Source organism: Manis pentadactyla, chromosome X (genome assembly GCF_030020395.1).
Source record: "Manis pentadactyla isolate mManPen7 chromosome X, mManPen7.hap1, whole genome shotgun sequence".
Lineage (NCBI taxonomy): Eukaryota > Metazoa > Chordata > Mammalia > Pholidota > Manidae > Manis > Manis pentadactyla.
The window spans coordinates 35,083,587-35,104,678 of record NC_080038.1 but is presented as its reverse complement, the minus strand read 5'-3'; positions in this window follow the sequence as shown (position 1 = coordinate 35,104,678).

The window sequence follows — 21,092 nt, the reverse complement described above, 5'->3', positions numbered from 1 at the left end:
TCTGCCACTTGGAAAACTATAAAGACACCCCTCTTGGGGGCTATGTATTACAGAAACAAATCATGATTTCTGATCAAACCATCTGAGTTACTCATGTAGATGCCCATGAAAAGGTCAATTCTCTGATGAGACCAACAAAAAGTCAAGCCTCCAAGGCCCAGATTATCATCAGTGCTGCTTAGATCAAACATGGCAACACATCTCTCACAGACAGGGCACAAAATAGTTTACGTTTCTGATGCAGAGGCTAAAACTGCATGCCAGACTTGTGACTCCTGCTGAAAGCTGATCATTTGTCTCTCAATGCAGGAGCCCACATTATGTGGGATATTGATTCCACATGCTCCTGAAAGATTGACTGCATTGGACCTTTGACCCCTTTCAGGCCTATCAGTGGAACCTCACTGCTGTTGACAATTTTTCACGTTATTGTCCTGCTCTTTCAGTCTGATCAGCTGAGTTGAAACAAATCACTGTGGCCCTTGAAGCTAATCTGCATCATGTGCCCTCCTGATCTATATACCATAGTAAGGCAGTTTGGTCACTGAATGCAGTTGTTCCCAAAAAGGAGATATTCCTTCTCAGCCACTTCCTGGGTAATGATCAGAACAAATGAACTGGGGTTACAGAAACCTATTTTGAAAATTCAGGATTCCATCCTGACCATTTCTAGGCATGATGCTTCTTTCTTTCCCTAATGGCAATCCCAAGCCAGCCTGGTTGGTATACTTTCTGGGTGGCAATTTAGTCCAAAAGGATCTAGGGGATTGAAACTTAATTCTGGTTCAGTCATCTGGATTCTTTTGTTGGACTGCCATGGTCTAGATCATAAGGATATGACCACTTGTTGAGTACACTGCTCACTGAATCTCCCTACAATGACCCATATGGGCCAAAGTGGGGGAAATAATGGTCTCTAAGTTCTAAAAATGTCCTTGGCCCTCTTGCACTTGCCCCTTGTGGACAAAAGGTCTGGGTATGATCAGAAAAAAGTGAAGTTATAGCTACTGGAATGGGTCACACTAATTTTGTGCAGATGGAGGGAGAACAACAACACCAGCACCTGGGGAGGGAGCACCTCCTCATACCAAGATGAGCAGAGGAGGGAAGGACACTAATGAAACCTTGTCTTTTAGAACCACACTGGAGCCTTGTTCTCATGAAGGAAAATACCCTGGTGTAGCTCTCCATAACTGCTTTACTTGTGTGCTTCAAAATTTAATTGACTGCTGGGTCTGCTGTCCTCTGCCAGATAGCTCCAACCACAATTGGATCACCATTGCCTTTAATCTTACTGATGACCATAGCTGCTAAACTTTCACACAAAACATCTGTCAGCATCTCCAGATGTCCCATTCCCAAGCCATGACTCATTCCACAGGGTGGACAAATGCCATTCAACAGGTGGTATGGACAACAGAACAGATTTGATAACTGTCCTCAGGCTGACTTTCCAAAAGTGAGGACGAGACTCGATTATTCGAATAGAATTGGGAACCTAAGTTGTAGCAGCTGCCTGGGAGGCCACAGTGGAGGCACTGTAAATCTGTGTTTCCTGACTGATGTAGGTCTCACTGGGGTTCCCCAACAATTGTCAAGCTTAGATTGACAAGTATCCTCGTGATGTCCCTTCGTTGGTAAGTACAATAATAGTCCATTCTTCCACCGAGGGAGCTCTTTATCTCTCATCCCCACCATGCTTCTTGTCGAGAACAATAAAAGCTCCCGTCAGCATAAAACATTAGCACAAGCCTACCACTTTGGCTTTGGCTTTTTCTTTAGTTCTCCTTTCCCTCCCAGATGTAATTACTTTACCTCAGCTGTACATTTTAAAGGATTTTTGTTACATTTTATCCAGAATCCCCAGGTGTTTGTAGTTGGAAGTTTTTAAGATAACTAGGATAACAGGCATGCTATACATGAAACAGAAATGTCCTCTCTGGTTTACTTCTTTCCTTTATTCTATTTTTTCTTTCATATTTATTTATTTATAATTGAAATGTATTTTAATAGAATATTTTCTACTCAATTTTTTATTCAATTTATAAACTGAATTTAATTAAATAGATTTTAATAGAAATATAGTTGATATAACAATATTGGCTTCAGGTGTACAACATAGTGACTCGACACTATGATTACTAAATGCTCATCACAATAAGTGTAGTTGCTGTATGTCAACAAAGAAAGATACTACAATATTATGGACTATATTTCCTATGCTGTATTTTCTTCCCTGTGACTTACTTTATAATTTGATGTCTTTTCCTCTATTCTATATAGCTCTTCTCAACCTCTAAGCATCTGCTGATTCAGTTTCTGCTTCTTTGTAACCTGAGTTTATTTTGCCCTAAATGGTCCCAGTAGTAATTTATGGCCTGTCTCTAGACATGTGCTCATCTTCAGCTTCCTTTACCATCTGTTTCATATTTTCTAAAAAGAGGTAAAATATGATAGAGTATATTTGACTTTTCCCTACTCAATTCCAATTTGACTTTTTGGGTAGGCTATATCAGAGATTCTTGGACTGTCCATGGATTGGCTGCTCTTTAGTCAGGTGTACAATGGCCCAGTCAGCTGTGATGATGAGCAGTGGTAGGGAAGAGAAGCACACTGGGACATATGGAACAAAATAAGAGGTGGCTTTCCAACAGGAGCTGAAGGCAGAGTAGTTTCCCTTAGAAGGAGCTATGGCAAGAAAGACAAGTGATTAATACATCAACCACTTTGGAGCCCTCATCCACTTTTTGGAGGGAGAGGGATCAAGAATACAATAGATTGGTGAGTGACTAGAATGTGAAGAAGTAGAGACCATCAAGTATGAACTATCTCAGAATGAACTTTCTTTTTTCATTGGGTCTTTTATTTATTTATTGCATATATTTCCATATGGAAAATGGAGGAGTCTTTGACTTCTTTGCTTATGAATCTCTTAAAAGAAACTAAAACAAAACAAACAATATAAAAACTACTTACCTTTTCACATATTTGGAAGTTATCTAATCTTTTTCATTATAAGTTTAAACAGTTGTAAAGTATGTGTATGAGTTCTAGGTAAAGGCTATATGCTGTCACAAAGAGATTTCCAACATTTAGTAGCTTAAAGATGTTTATTACCTTTTTATATAATGGTTTTAAGTTTCAGGCTGGTAGGACATTCTGCCATCTTCAACATATGGCTGCTAATATCACTCAATATTATTCTAGCCGGCAAAGAGAAAGAACAGAATCCCAAGGCCAGTGAATTTCTTTTAAGCTAAGGAAGCTGAAGTTATATCACTTCTGCTCACATTCCATTGGTGAATCTTTGTCATATGACCATGGCCCAGCTGCATCAAAGACTGGGAAATGTAGTCCCACCTCAGGCAGCTCTATTGTTAAAAGATAAAGGGATTTAGTAAGAGTGGTTCCTCCAGGTCTGTATAGGTATAAACAAAAAGACCAGTTATCTGCTCCCTCCCTACCCAATATCCAATGGTGATGTGGCAACAGAATAACCATAATGAAACCCCCATTTGGAAAAAGAAAGAATTAGAAATACTATTAGTCATTGAACCATAGTGATTATTAAGCCCACTTAGCACATAATACAAAAACTCCTACTCCTCACACTAGATTAAATTCCTTGACTAGCCTCTCTGTCCTAATTCTGCTGAGTGGGAGAATTCCTATGATCACTGTCCTCTAGGGGGCCTGGCTTTGTTCTCTAGGAATTTCTTCCTTGTCCATTATTCTCCATGATCACATATGAAGAGGAAGTTGGGGAAATACTCTCCTTGGGAGCTGTATTCTTTTCACAACCTTGTTCTTGCTGTTGTAAATTTTCCTAAACATTACCATCCTCTGTGTCATTTAGAGGGTTGGTAATGCTGTATTAGTTAACACTCCACTATTGTCTCTGAGACTTCCCAAGCCATTAGCAAGTTTTGATGCTCTTACTTCTTGATCCTACCAGAAGAATTTGAACCTTCATTAATTAAAAATTTATGCCATGCTGCTCTGTGCCTTTTAAAAACAGTAATTTTTCATTTCAATGTAAAATAATGCTATAATATTTTTGAAAACTTCTAAAATGGCAACTGAATTTAACATATATAGTATCAAGAGTGCATATAACCCAACTGAAGTGATGGCAATATGAATTACAATTGCTAAATTTCTGCATGTTTCAATAATTACAAATATATCAGGACAGATGCTTGACAAACAGAGATTTTAATTCACTATCAATTGTAAGACACTCTTAATTTCTAGAATGTTAGAATGTAAAAAACATGTGTCTTAGAATTGCTGAGTCAAAGATATGTTTGTACCCTCATGTTCCTTGCCCCATTATTTACCATAGCCAAGACACAGAAACAACCTAAGTGTTCATCAAGAAATGAATGGGTAAAGATGTAAATATATACAGTGGAATACTATTCAGCCATAAAAAGAGGGAAATCCTAGCCATTTTCAACAACATGGATGGACCTTGAAGGCATTATGTTAAGTGAAAAAAGTCAGACAAAGCAGACAAATACCTGATTTCACTTATATGTGGAATCTAAAAGTCAAAATAAACAAAAAAACAAAAAAAGGAAACTCATAGTAAAAGAGATCAGATTTATAGTTATCAGAGGCAAAGAGTAGGGGAATTGGATGAAGGTAGTTGAAAGCTACAAACTCCCAGTTTTAATAATCAGTACTGGGGATAGATGATTATAGTTAACAGTACTATACAGTATATTTAAAAGTTGCTGAGAGAATAAATCCTAAAAGTTCTCATCACTAGGAAAAATAATTTTCCCTTTCTTTTCTTTTTCTCATAGCTATATGAGATGCTAGATATTAACTAAACTTATTGTAGTAATAATTTCACAATATACGTAAGTCACATCATTATGCTGTACACCTCAAACTGCATGTCAATTATATCTCAATAAAACTGAAAGGAATAAAAAAGAATTAATAAAATGTGAAAGTAGGTGTCTAGCTGGCTTCCCAGTCACTTTCACATGTGAGTATTTACAACCAAAGTAATTTTCTGGACATAATTCTTAGGCCTGCTTTACTCTTTACTTTCTGATTGTTTCCATGCCTCTCATCTCTTAATGTCAGCTAACTTGTTGCCACCTGAAACAATAGATTTAATGGGAGGAAAGGTGATGAATATAATTTGATTGTTTTTCTCAATGTTTGACACAGAAGTTTTAATGAGTCTTTAAGTAAACTTTGAATAAGAGATTTATCTCTTGGGTACAGAAGCAGCTGGATTTTCTAACCCTGTGAGGCTTTGAGGCTTTTAATATAAAGATTCTCTCCATTCCCTTCTAATTCTGCTTGCAAAGTGACTGTTTCTTGCCTAAGTTCATCTTTTTATTTTAATACCTTGCTAAAGCAGTAAGAAACCTGGTTCTTGCCCTAAAGTTATGGGCTTGGTAGGCATGTGGTCTGCCTTCCAAGTTAACATAGGTAACAGTCATATCAGTTGTCCTGGGATCCCCGGCTTCCTAGCTTGCACTATTTATTTCTTCATCATTTGCTGCTTAGGCATATACAAATGCTGAAAATTTTAAGTTTTGTTATAACAGTGCTCCACTTTGGTGGTACCAATTCCTGTATTAGTTAAGGAGGGCCTAGCTGTTTTAACAAAGAGGCCCCCTAAAATTTAGAGGTTTAAAAACAAAGAAGTTTTCTTTCATGTCACATTCTGAGCTGAGAGTTTTAGGTCTCTATGTAGTTGGACAGGACCCAGGTTGATGACAGATGTGCCATTTTTAATATGAGATTTCTAAGGTCAATGTAGTCATTTACATTTCAGCCAATGGGACAGGAGAAGGAAGGATCATTCAAGGCCAGGGATTGTCTCTTAACAAATATACCTGTACTCATGGAAAAAATTATAAAGCTTTATTAGGAAATATAAAATATCTAAATGAATTGTAAAGATCTACCCTGCTCATGGATTAGAAGACTAATGTTATAAAGATGTCACCTCTCACCTGCATGATCTGTAGATTTGATGCAAACTCAATTTAAACCACAAGAGACATTTCATGGAACCTGAGAAGCCAATCCCAAAATGTATATGTAATGCAAATGGACAAGAATATCTAAATTACTCCTGAAAAACAAGGCAAGGAGAACTGCCTTGCCAGATAAAAAATCAAGGTAAAGGTATATAATTTAAGACAGTATGTACAAAGTACATACTGAGTACAAAGAGACCAATGGAACAGAATTGAAAGCCTAGAAATAGGTCTACATAACCATGGATATAGCACATAGCAGAGCTGGTTTTCCAGATCAGTGAGAAACGATGCACTTTTTAATAAATGGACTGATACAATTGGATATCTGTGTATAAAAAGAAAAAAGAAATCAGACTCCTATCTTACACTGCACAGAAAAACTAATTCCAGGTAGACTAAAGATACTGCCAGACAAATTTATGAATCTTTTTTTCTCTCATGTCAAGCCAGAGTGGGACATTTTTGATCAGGGAGCCATTCAGATCTCTTTTCACTCATTTATTTCAAAGATGGTATGTGCCAAAGAAAATAGGTCTGTCGTGGTCACATACTGCTCCAATCCCTGCCATGACCTCTTTGGGTTCTATAGCCTGTAGGTTAGACTGGGACAGCAGGCAGGGACACAAAAGGAAAACCACCTCTGCTTGCAATGCCAGGACAAATATACACAGTTCTGCTGTCCGTGCTCTAGCCTTAGCAAGAGAGAATTGGTTTTACAAAGCCATGTCCACACAAGCAGTGGCAAGGAGAGCACTAACCATTATCTGCTGACAATCAGACTGGATTATTCTGGCCAATAAATTTGTGTGAGATCAAAGACCTAAATGTAAGACATGAATCCATCAAACTCTTAGAAGAAAGTATAGGCAAAAATCTCTTGAACATAAGTATGAGCAATTTTTCCTGAATACATCTCCTCTGGCAAAGGAAACAAAATAAAAAATGACAAGCTGGACTACATCAAACTAAAAAGCTTTTGTACAGCAAAGGACACCATCAACATAACAAAAAGGTAACATACAATATGGGAGAATATATCTATAAATGATTTATTCAGTAATGGGTTAACATCCTAAATATATAAAGAACTCATATGGGTCAACACCAGAAAAACCAAATAATTCAATTAAAAAATGGGCAGAGGTCCTGAACAGACATTTTTCCAAAGACATACAGTTGGCCCACAGGCACAAGAAAAGGTGCCCCACAGCACTAATCATCAGAGAAATGCAAATCAAACCATAATGAGGTATCACTTCACACCAGTTAGGATGGCTACTATCCAAAAGATAAGAAATAACAAAGGTTGCCCAGGATGTGGAGAAAAGAGAACCCTCCCACACTGTTGCTGGGAATGTAATTTGGCGCAGCCACTGTGGAAAGTAGCATGGAGGTTCCTCAAAAAACTAAAAGTAGAAATACCATATGACCCAGTAATTCCACTTCTAGGAATATACCTGAAAAAACAAAATCCCTGATTCTAAAAGATATATGCACCCCTATGTTTATTGCAGCATTATTTACAATAGCCAAGATATGGGAGCAACCAGTGTCCATCAATAGATGAATGGCTAAAGAAGTGTTACATATACACAATGGAGTATTATTCAGACATAAAAAAGAAAGACATCCTGCCATTTGGAGCAACATGGATAAACCTAGTAGGTTTCACTTATTTGTAAAATATAAAAACAAAACAAAACAAAATGAACACAATAGCAGTAGACTCATATACATTGAGAAGTAACTCATGGTTACCATGAGGGAAGGGCTGGGGTGGGTGGGTGGATGGGGAGGGTGAGGGGGACAAAGGGACACAAAAATCTCAATCATAATATAAGCTGGTCACAGGGATGGTAGTACAACATGGAGAATATAGTCAGTAGTTCTGTAACATCTTTCTACATTGACAGACAGTAACTGAACTAGTTGGGGTGAGGATTTCATAATCTTTGTAACTGTTGAATCGCTATGTTGTATTCTTGAAATCAATATAGTATTGTATATCAACTATACTTCAATAAGGATATTTAATTGCTTTTGAAATTGTTTCTTCAATGTTCAACTGATATTTCTTTCAAAAGAGAACTATATACTATGTATGGTACAGCTCAGCTTTATGTGGGTTATACATACAATTGTTATTTATTTTGAAATATTTTGTGAAAGCTCCTACTTTGCTCAGTTCTTGGGTAGTGGGAAGTATTGCATAGTTGTTAATAGCCTATATCGCATAGATACTCCAAGGATTAAGGAAATCCTATATAAACCTGTACTTTATGTCAAGACTCATTCAGATGACAGATTCAGTTACTAGAAATCAAGTGATTTTCTCTAATAAAGCACCTTGTAGTTCCTTCCTCTTTGTTCATTTTTTTCCCATTCTTCTAAAAACAATCTAATAAATAGTTGTTAGTGCAAATAAGGTAGAGAACCTAGGCAGAAAATTTTATTATAAACATAAATTTGGGGTTTAAAATCCATGCCAAAAAATGCAAATCACATTCTAGATTATGTAGAAAATAAATATTATTGTGCTGATAAGAGCATATTTAGTATAGCTTTTTGGTATTTGAGTGAATTTTGTATTTCTTTTCTGTTTAAAATATCTGTGGATAACACCTCAATAGCAATGAGCATATCTGATGCCCAGACCTCCCATTTGTAGAAATTATATCACACTAAAAGGATCCAGGGCTCCTTGGAGAAGTAGATGATTGTAGGATGGGTAGGGAAAGTACAAGGGGGCTTAGAATATCTTGTGACAGAAAATATGGAAATATTCTAAAACTCATGGGGTCATGTGAAAGGAAGAAGGAAGGCAGCTTGAATGGGATTCCCACTTGCTAAATATGGGACAACTTGAATATCAAAATGAATAATTACTGGAATAGATTATAACACATTGAACAAAAAAGGAATTCAAGCCAACATTACTCTTTTAAAAAATTATGGGGTAGAGGAGGAGGTAAAGAGAAAGTTGTTCATCGAAGAATGCCAACTAATAAATGTAAGATTATTAGAATTAGAAAACCAACATTCTGCAATCACCATTGTAACAATTGATTCAGTCAAGACGTACTGAGTGAAAGCTTTTTAGGGAAGACTATATTCACATAATCTCAAAGTACCACAAGTCATAATTACTAGTTACAAAGAGAAAAAAAGGTACCTTTATAAATGGAGAGGTCTGGTGGCTACCACTGGAACCCAAATGATCAAACAATGTCACCAAAATGAGAAAATTTTACAATATGTGTTCTCTGATGTGATGTGCTGAGACAAATTGTGAATGAAGTATTCTTGTCCAAAAAACAAAAAAGATTCTAATCATAAGGAAAAATTAGACAAACCAAATTCAGGAACATTATGCAAAATAGCCAACCTAGATTCTTCAAAAATGTCAATGCAATGAAAGATTTAAAAGCTCAGGGATTATCTTTAAAAGCAAAGGAACATGACAATTAAATGCAATGTGTGAACTTTAATTGGATCTTGGATTTTAAAAACAGTATAAAAGACACTATTGTTATTGGGGCAATTGAAGAAACACAAATACGGAATGCATATTAGATAACAGTATCACATCAATGTTAAATTTCCTGAGTGTGGTAATTTTCCTGAGTGTGATAAATGGATTACAGTTACATAGAAGAATGTTTTAAGAAAAATGTGCTTGAAGTATGTATGGGTAAAATGTCAAGATGTCTGCAACTTATGCTTAAAGCTCTTGGCTCCTTCCCAAAAAAAGGGTGTGGATATGCATGCACATGCACGCATGTGCACAAAAACATATTTAAATAGAAAACAAACTTAGCAAAATGTTAACAAATGGTCAATCTAGGTAAAGGGTATGTGGATGTTCACTGCACTACTTTTACAACTTTTCTGCAGGATTAAAATTTTTCAAAATAAAAAGTGTTGGAGAACGAAAATAACATGTAAAAAAATGAAAGAATATGCTGAGCCAAAGATAAAATTCAAGAGGCAAAATTGTGATGGGTGAAGTTAGAAATCAAATAAGCACAGAAAGTCTAAATCTATGACTTCTCATGACTCTGTTCTTATGAATCTGCCCTACTGCCTCTGCCTATTTTATTATTGGCCACATATTCTTCAAAGTAGGAACCAAACACACTTCCATAATGCTAGGATCATAAGCTCTTGACCTTGTGTCACAAGAAAAAGATGTTTGAGAAATTCAAATACTCTATAACTTAAACTGCTTTGTGTTTTCTTTCCTATACACATGGTCTCCAGGCCCCTCTTGTTTGAAGGGCTGACTTAATTTTATTTTCCTTGGCTGTATGTTTGTCATACAGATAACAGTTCCCACAGGCTGGAAGGAGAGCTAGATGTCTGCAATTTCAGTCATTTTGAAGTGCATTTTTGAAAGTCAGAGAAAATTTCTTATCTGGTTTGCAAGGCTTCCTTTCTCTAACATTTATGTGAACGTTTTCTGGGCATATTCTGCTTCTGACTCCTCTCTTTTCCCTCATGGTTTCTGCCTGTCCTGATAACCTAGTAGAATACCGCTGCTGATTTTCTCTGTGTGTCACCTGTGAGTATGTGTGTGTACTCCTTCTCGCTTCCTTTGCTCATTATTTATTCATCATGGTAAGTACTTATTTAGGTAGGTCACTTTATTGTAAATGATAGTCTTACAAATGTTTAAGCAGATGAGCATTTGTACTCTAAAGGGCAGGAGGGATGAACAAGAGACACAAAATGTACCACAAACAGCTGGATTAGAAAAGATAAACACAGGCCTGGAATCTCTTCTTGTATCTCCATCATCTCCTGCCTTTTTTATTTTAGAATTGTCCCAATCTCTTGTTTTCAATGGGCCTTTGATATTTTAAATACCCTTGTGATTGTTTTGGAATCTAGTACCTTGAAAGTGAAGCAAGGTTTGTTTGCTATTTTTAAGCAGGAACCATAATGGCTACAAATATGGCTACCCTGAACAAATTGAAGACAGGAGTCTGAGAGTTACAGATCCACACTAGGCCAGGGCCCTGACTGGTCAACCAGTTTCTACTGAGTGCCTAGCATTTGTCAGGTACTATGTTTGGAAGTGGAGGGAAAGACTAAGACACAATCCTAACTTAGCGGTCCAAAGTATTCCATATCAGGTTCACAATGGTCTCATCTGAAAAAGGATATTTGGAAGAAGATGATGCCTACCACATGGATTTGAGTACATAATTTAGGAATTGTATTCAGCTGCTAATAACAGACATTTAAAAAAGGATGACTTAAATACATTGGGAGGTTATTTTTCTCTTTATTTATTTATTTATTTATTTTTATTATTTATTTTGGTATCATTAATCTACAATTACAGGAGGAACATTATGTTTACTAGACTCCCCTCTTCACCAAGTCCCCCCCACATACCAAATTAATCACTGTGCATCAGCGTAGTAAGATGCTGTAAAATCACCACTTGTCTTCTCTGTGTTGCACAGCCCTCCCCGTGCTCCCCACACACACACATTATACATGCTAATTGTAAGGCCCTCTTTCTTCTTCCCCCACCTTCTCCCTCCCTTCCCACCCATCCTCCTCCCCAGTCCCTTTCCCTTTGGTAACTGTTAGTCCATTCTTGGGTTCTCCAATTCTGCTGCTGTTTTGTTCCTTCAGTTCTTTCTTTGTTCTTATACTCCACATATGAGTGAAATCATTTGGTATTTGTCTTTTTTCCACCTGGCTTATTTCACTGAAAATAATACCCTCTAGCTCCATCCATGTTGTTGCAAATGGTAGGATTTGTTTTCTTCTTATGGCTGAATAATATTCCATTGTGTATATGTACCACATCTTCTTTATCCATTCATCTACTGATGGACATTTAGGTTGGTTCCATTTCTTGGCTATTATAAATAGTGCTGCAATAAACATAGGGGTGCATATGTCTTTTTCAAATTGCACTGCTGCATTCTTAGGGTAAATTCCTAGGAGTGGGATTCCTGGGTCAAATGGTATTTCTATTTTGAGCTTTTTGAGGAACCTCCATACTGCTTTCCACAATGGTTGAACTAATTTACATTCCCACCGGCAGTGTAGGAGGGTTCCCCTTTCTCCACAACCTCACCAACATTTGTTGTTGTTTGTCTTTTCGATGGTGGCGATCCTTACTGGTGTGAGGTGATATCTCATAGTGGTTTCAATTTGCATTTCTCTGATGACTAGTGATGTGGAGCATCTTTTCATGTGTCTGTTGGCCATCTGAATTTCTTCTTTGGAGAAGTATCTGTTCAGCTCCTCTGCCCATTTTTTAATTGGATTATTTGCTGTTTGTTTGTTGAGGTGTGTGAGCTCTTTATATATTTTGGATGTCAACCCTTTATCGGATCTGTCATTTATGGATATATTCTCCCATACTGTAGGATGCCTTTTTGTTCTATTGATGGTGTCCTTTGCTGTACAGAAGCTTTTCAGCTTGATGTAGTCCCACTTGTTCATTTTTGCTTTTGTTTCCCTCGCCCAGGGAGATATGTTCATGAAGAAGGCGCTCATGTTTATGTCCAAGAGATTTTTGCCTATGTTTTTTTCTAAGAGTTTTATGGTTTCATGACTTACATTCAGGTCTTTGATCCATTTCGAATTTACTTTTGTGTATGGGGTTAAACAATGATCCAGTTTCATTCTCTTACATGTAGCTGTCCAGTTTTGCCAACACCAGCTGTTGAAGAGGCTGTCATTTCCCCATCGTATGTTCATGGCTCCTTCATCATATATTAATTGACAATATATGTTTGGGATAATGTCTGGAGACTCTATTCTGTTCCACTGGTCTGTGACTCTGTTCTTGTGTGCCAGTACCAAATTGTCTTGATTACTCTGGCTTTGTAGTTGAGCTTGAAGTTGGGTGTGAGATCCCCCCCACTTCATTCTTCCTTCTCAGGATTGCTTTGGCTATTCGGGGTCTTTGGTGGTTCCATATGAATTTCAGAACTACTTGTTCCAGTTCATTGAAAAATGCTGTTGGTAATTTGATAGGGATTGCATTAAATCTGTAGATTGCTTTGGGCAGGATGGCCATTTTGACGATATTAATTCTTCCTAGCCAAGAGCATGGGATGAGTTTCCATTTGTTAGTGTCCTCTTTAATTTCTCTTAAGAATATCTTGTAGTTTTCAGGGTATAGGTCTTTCACTTGCTTGGTTAGGTTTATTCCTAGGTATTTTATTTTTTTGATGCAATTGTGAATGGAATTGTTTTCCTGGTTTCTCTTTCTATTAGTTCATTGTTAGTGTATAGGAAAGCCTCAGATTTGTGTGTATTAATTTTGTATCCTGCAACTTTGCTGTATTCCAATATCAGTTCTAGTAGTTTTGGAGTGGAGTCTTTAGGGTTTTTTATGTACAATGTCATGTCATCTGCAAATAGAGACAGTTTGACTTCTTCTTTACCAATCTGGATTCCTTGTATTTCTTTGTTTTATCTAATTGCCATGGCTAGGACCTCCAGTACTATAGTGACTAACAGTGGGGAGAGTGGGCATCCCTGTCTTGTTCCTGATCTTAGCGGAAAAGCTTTCAGCTTCTCCCTGTTCAGTATGATGTTGGCTGTGGGTTTTTCATATATGGCCTTTACTGTGTTGAGGTACTTGCCCTCTATACCCATTTTGCTGAGAGTTTTTAATCATGAATGGATGTTGAATTTTGTCGAATGCTTTTTCAGCATCTATGGAGATGATCATGTGATTTCTGTCCTTCTTTTTGTTGATGTGGTGGATGATGTTGATGGATTTTTGAATGTTGTACCATCCTTGCATCCCTGAGATGAATCCCACTTGATCATGGTGTATGATCCTCTTGATGTACTTTTGAATTCTGTTTGCTAATATTTTGTTGAGTATTTTGGCATCTATGTTTATCAGGGATATTTGTCTGTAATTTTCTTTTTTGGTGGGGTCTTTGCCTGGTTTTGGTATTAGGGTGATGCTGGCTTCATAGAATGAGTCTGGAAGTATTCCCTCTTCTTCTGTTGGAAAACTTTAAGGAGAATGGGTATTATGTCTTCTCTGTATGTCTGATAAAACTCCACGGTAAATCCACCTGGCCTGGAGGTTTTGCTCTTGGGTAGTTTTTTGATAACCGATTCAATTTCTTTGCTGGTAATTGGTCAGTTTAGATTTTCTATTTCTTCCTTGGTCAGTCTTGGAAGGTTGTATTTTTCTAGGAAGTTGTCCATTTCTTCTAGGATTTCCAGCTTGTTAGCATATAGTTTTTTGTAGTATTCTCTAATAATTCCCTGTATTTCTGTGGGGTCCGTCATGATTTTTCCTTTCTCATTTCTGATACTGTTGATGTGTGTAGATTCTCTTTTTCTTTTTATAAGTCTAGCTATGGGCTTATCTATTTTGTTTATTTTCTCAAAGAACCAGATCTTGGTTTCATTGATTTTTTCTATTCTTTTATTCTTCTCAATTTTATTTATTTCTTCTCTGATCTTTATTGTCCCTCCCAGCAGATGTCCCTCCTTCTGCTGACTTTAGGCCTCATTTTTCTTCTTTTTCCAGTTTCGATAATGGTGTCTTTAGATAATTCATTTGGGATTCTTCTTCCTTCTTTAGATATGCCTGGATTGCTATATACTTTCCTCTTAAAACTGCTTTTGCTGCGTCCCACAGAAGTTGGGGCTTTGTGCTGTTGTCATTTGTTTCCATATATTGCTTGATCTCTATTTTGATTTGGTCACTGATCCATTGATTATTTAGGAGCATGTTGTTAAGCCTCCATGTGTTTGTGAGCCTTTTTGTTTTCTTTGTAGAATTTATTTCTAGTTTTATACCTTTGTGGTCTGAAAAGTTGGTTGGTAGAATTTCAATATTTTGGAATTTACTGAGGCTCTTTTTGTGGCCTAGTACATGGTCTATTCTGGAGAATGTTCCATGTGCACTTGAGAAGAATATGTATCCTGTTGCTTTTGGGTGTAGAGTTCTATAGATGTCTATTAGGTCCATCTGTTCTAGTGTGTTGTTCAGTGCCTCTGTGTCCTTACTTATTTTCTGTCTGGTGGATTTGTCCTTTGGAGTGAGTGGTGTGTTGAAGTCTCCTAAAATGCATGCATTGCATTCTATTTTCTCCTTTAAGTCTTTTAGTATTTGTTTCACATATATTGGTGCTCCTGTAATGGGGTTCATATATATTCATAATGGTTATATCCTCTTGTTGGACTGACCCCTTTATCATTATGTAATGTCCTTCTTTATCTCTTGTTACTTTCTTTGTTTTGAGGTCTATTTTGTCTGATACTAGTACTGCAGCACCTGCCTTTATCTCCTTGTTGTTTTCATGAAATATCTTTTTAACATCCCTTGACTTTTAGTCTGTTTATGTCTTTGGGTTTGAGGTGAGTCTCTTGTAAGCAGCATATAGATGGGTCTTGCTTTTTTATCCATTCTATTACTCTGTGTCTTTTGATTGGTGCATTCAGTCCATTTACATTTAGGGTGATTATTGAAAGATATGTACTTACTGCAATTGCAGGCTTTCAGTTCATGGCTACCAAAGGTTCAAGGTTAGCTTCTTTACTATCTTACTGTCTAACTTAACTTACTTATTGAGCTACTATAAACACAGTCTGATGATTCTTTATTGCTCTCCCTTCTTATTCTTATTCCTCCATTCTTTGTGTGTTAGGTGTTTTTTGGGTATGTGTGCTCTTTTGTGTTTCTGTTGACTGCTTTTGTGGGTAGTTGATTTTATTTTTTGCCTTTAGTTCGTATTTGATTGTTCCGCTTTCTTTGCTGTGATTTTTATTTTTTCTGGTGACATCTGTTTAGCCTTAGGAGTGCTTCCAGCTAGAGCAGTCCCTCTAAAATACCCTGTAGAGGTGGTTTGCAGGAGGCAAATTCCCTCAAGTTTTGCTTGTCTGGGAATTGTTTCATCCCTCCTTCATATTTAAGTAATAATCATGCTGGATACAGTATCCTTGGTTCAAGGCCCTTCTGTTTCATTGCATTAAATATATCATGCCATTCTCTTCTGGCCTGTAAGGTTTCTGTTGAGAAGTCTGATGATAGCCTGATGGGTTTTCCTTCATAGGTGACCTTCTTTCTCTCTCTGGACGCCTTTAACACTCTGTCCTTGTCTTTGATCATTGCCATTTTAATTATTATGTGTCTCAGTGTTGTCCTCCTTGGGTCTCTTCTGTTGGGAGTTCTGTGTGCTTCTGTGGTCTGAGAGGGTATTTCCTCCCCCAGTTTGGGGAAGTTTTCAGCAATTATTTCTTCAAATACACATTCTATCCCTTTTTCTCTCTCTTTTTCATCTGGTATGCCTAAAATCCAGATATTGTTCCATTTCGATTGGTCACACAGTTCTCTTAATATTCTTTCATTTCTGGAGATCCTTTTATCTCTGTGTGCATCAGCTTCTCTGTGTTCCTGTTCTATGATTTCTATTCCATTAATGGCTTCTTGCATCTCATCCATTCTGCTTTTAAGACCTTCCAGAGATTGTTTTATTTCTGTATTCTCCCTCCTTAGCTCTTGCATTTTTCTCTGCAGCTCCATCAGCATCGTTATGACCTTTATTTTGAATTCTTTTTCAGGAAGATTGGTTAAATCTATCTCCCCAGATTCCTTCTCGGGGAGGATGTCTGGGTTAATCTTGTCTGTATCAAATTCTTCTGCCTTTTCATGGTGATAGAGGTAGTTGTAGGCAGTTGGCGCATGTGTCAGCTGGGAGAACCAAGTCCGTTTCCACTTGCTCCTGGTCTTTCTTTCCTGGGAGAATGGTGTCCCCTAGTGGCTTGTGCTGGTAAGTTGTGCGCAGATGGGTTCTCTGATTCTTGCCCGGCCACTGTGGAGTAAGCTCCATGCGGTTGCTGTGGGTGTGGCCACTTTCAGGCTGCTGCTCTGGTGTGGCGGGGCTGCGCCAGACAGGGAATGGCAGGAGGCTGTTTATCGCCATGAGGGGCCTCCAAACTGCGCTGCCGCCCAGGGGGTTAGGGCGCCTGGAGTTCCCCGGGATTCCCAGCTGCTGGGCTAAGTGCGCCGGGATGCATCCATCCAGCTGTGATGACCCTGTCCCTTTAAGACTTTCAAAAAGCACTCGCTTTTCTTTTGTCCCAGGGGCACCAGCTGTGGGGACCCGCTTGCAGGTTTTACTGTTCCATTTCCCTAGTATCCAGCACACCACCCACTATATGTCTGCACTCCCAGTGCAGACAACTAGGGCTGGGTATTTAGCAGTCCTGGGCTCCCTCTCCCTCCTGGCTCCAACTCCTCTCCTCCCGCTGGGAGCTGGGGTGAGGGGCGCTCGGGTCCCACCGGGCCAGGGCTTGTATCTTACCCCCTTCATGAGGCGCTGGGTTCTCACAGGTGTAGATGTAGCCTGGCTGTTGTCTTGTATCTTCTGATTTCTCTTTTAGGAATAGTTGTATTTGTTGTATTTTCAAAAATATATATGTTTTTGGGAGGAGATTTCTGCTGTCCTACTCATGCCGCCATCTTGGCTCCTCCCTCTATTTTTCTCTTTTGCAGGCTGATGTAGGTAATCTAGTAGTAGCCTGACAAGCCCATGAACTCATCCAAGCCCCAGGCTTCTTCTGTTTTGCTGCTTTGCCTTTTTTAGCACACAACTTCCGTGCTAAAATTTGCTTTGTGGTTGCAAGGTGGATATTGCAACTTTAGCCATTGTGTCTCCATTCCAGACTAGAGGAAAGAGGAAGAATTTTATGATTGAGATTTTTGTGCCCCCTTTATCCCCCTCATCCACCCCACTCACCCACCTCCATCCCTCCCCCATGGTAACCACCAGTCACTTCTCAGTGTCTATGAGTCAACTGTTATTTTGTTTTGTTTTGTTTTTAGATTCCATAAAAAAATGAACTCATGTGGTATTTGTCTTTCTCTGCCTGGCTTATTTCACTTAGCATAATACCCTGTAGTTTCATCCATGTTGTTCCAAATGACAGGGCTTCTTTTTTTATGGCTGAATAACATTCCATTGTGTATATGTACCACTTCTCCTTTTGCCATTCATCTATTGATGGACACTTAGTTTGCTTCCATATCTTGGATATTGTAAATAATGCAGTGATAAACATAGGGGTGCATATATTTTTTTGAACCAGGGATTTTGTTTCTTTGGATAAATTCCTTGAAGTGGAATTACTGTGTCATATGGTATTTCTATTTTTTAATTTTTGAAGAACTTCCATAGCGCTTTCCACAGTTGCTGCATCAATTTACATTCCTATCAACAGTATGGGAGGGTTCCCTTTTCTCCACATCCTTACCAACACTTGTTATTCTTGTCTTGTTGATATTAGCCACTGTGACTGGAGTGAAGGGATATCTCATTGTGGTTTTGATTTGCACTTCCCTGATAATCAATCAGTGATGTGGAGCAGCACCTTTTCATGTGCCTGTTGGACATCTGTATTTCTTCTTTGGAAAAATGTCTGTTCAGGTCCTCTGCCCATTTTTTAATCGGTTTATTTATTTATTTATTTTCAGTGCTGAGGCATATGAGTTCTTTAAATATTTTGCATGTTAACTCCTTGTTGGATAAATCATTTATGAATTTATTCTCCCATGCTGTAGCTTGCCTTTTTGTTCTGCTGATGGTGTCCTTTGCTGTACAAAATATTTTTAGTTTGATGTAGTCCAACTTATTCATGTTTGCTTTATTTTCCCTTGTCCAGGGATAAATAGCCAAAAAACAATTTCTCGTGGTTATGTTTGAGATTTTTTTTCCTATGTTTTCTTCTAAGAATTTCATGGTTTCCTGTCTTACATTTAGGTATTTGATCCATTTCAAGTTTACTTTTGTGTATAGAGTTAGACAGTATTCCAGTTTCATTCTCTTGCATGCAGCTATCCAGTTTTCCCAACATGAAATTGTACCTATTGAAGAGACTGTCTTTTCCCCATTGTATATTCATGGCTCCTTTATCATATATTAATTGACCATATATGGGTGGGTTTATTTCTGGGCTCTCTATTCTGTTCCATTGATCTGTGGGTCTGTTCTTGTGCCAGTACCATCCTGTTTTCATTGCTATGGCTTTGTAGCATTGCTTGAAGTCAGGGAGTGTGATACCCCTAGCTTTGTTCTTCTTTCTCAAGATTGTTTGGCTTGCTCCCCTTTCTTGTTTGTCTATAACTTTCCTCTTTGACAGCAAGAAACCTGGACATACCATCCACCATCTGTTTACTCATTTGTTTAACCCTAGTGTGCATGTATAGTGATTTGAAAAATTATACCCACACAAAATCCTGTACACAAATATTTATAGCAGCTTCATTTGTAATGGCTAACAAATGGAAGAAATGAACATATCTTTCATCAGAAGAAGGGATAAAGAAACTGTGATACATCCATACAATGGAATACTATTCGGTAATAAAAAAGGAATGAGCTCTTGATTCTTTCATCAATAGGGATGAACCTTAAGTGCATTCTACTAAATGAAGGAAGGAAGAGAAAAAGGCTACATATTGTATATATTGTATGATTCCATTCATATCATACTATGGAAAAGGCAAAACTATAGGGACGAAAAACAAATTAGTGGTTGCCAGGGGTTATGGAGACTGAGTTGATGGCTACAAGAGAAACACACAGAGGAACTTTAGGGTAGATGAATTGTTCTGTATGTTATTGAGGTGATTGATACATGACTTTGATTGGAACTGTATAGAATCCATAAAACTATATATTGCAATGAGTGAATTCTAATGTATGTAAACTAAAAAAAAGGAAGCTGACCTGTGTAACTTTGGAAAATGTTGTTTTAACTGGAAGCTATAATGCTATAGAGAAAAGAAACTATACATAACCATGGTATTTTAATTGGCAAATTTTTCTCTCATGAGGGTATGAGTTAAGAAATATACTATAAGTATAAGGATATAAACTAGGTTAAAAGGATGGAAAAAGATATAACATGTTAACACTAATCAAAAGAAAATGTGAGCAGCCTTAATATCAGACAAAGATTTCAGAGCTGAGAATATTATCAGGAATAAGGAAGATGACTTTATACTGATAAAGAAATCAATTCATCAGGACATAATCCAAAATACCTCCAATAACAGAGCTTCAAATTACATGTGGCAAAATCTGAGAGAATTGCAAGGAGAAATAGTCAAATCCACAATTATAGCTGATTTTAATACCCTTCTCTAAACAATTAATAGAACAGCCAGAAAGAAAATCAGTACAGCTATAGACAACTTGAACACAATAAGCCAATTTGCCCTAACTGACATTCACAGAAATGCCATCCAACAACAGTAGAATACACATTCTTCTCAGCTGCATATGGAACATTTACCAAGGTAGACCATATTATTAGCCATAGAACGAGTCTCAATAAATTTAAAAGGTTCTAAATCATATAGGATATATTCTCTAAAGACAATGGAATTAAGTTAAAAATCAATAACAGAAATGTATTTGAAAAATCCATATACATTGAAAGATAAATAACATACATCTAAATAGCCCATAAATCAAAGAAGAAATCAAGAGGTATATCAGAAAGTACTTTGAATTGAATGAAAATGGAAACAACATATCAAAATTGTTAAGTCACTAAAGCAGTACTTAGGGGGAGTTTTATAGCACTAAACACTTAATATTGGAAAATAAGACAGTGAATCAATTACATCAGCTTCCATTTTAAGAAACTAGAAAAAGAAGAACAAATTAATGCTAAACTAAGCAGAAGAAATGAAATAATAAGATCACAGTAGAAATCAATGAAATAGCAGAAAAATTATGAGAAAACAATGAAATGCAAAGCTGCTACTTTGAGTGCAATAAAATTGATTAGCTTTTAACTAAACTGATTATGAAAAAGAGAGAAAACACAAATTACCAATATCAGGAATGAGAGATATAAAACCACTACAAATTCTACAGATATATAAAGGGTAATAGGGAAATATTATGAACAAGTCCATACCAATAAATTTGACAACCTAGATGAAATGGACAAATTCCTTGAAAATACAAACTATCAGTGTTCACTTAAGAAAAAAACAGAAAACTTGAAAAGTCCTACATTAAATAAATGGAATTTTTAATTTAAAACTTTTCTACAGAGAAT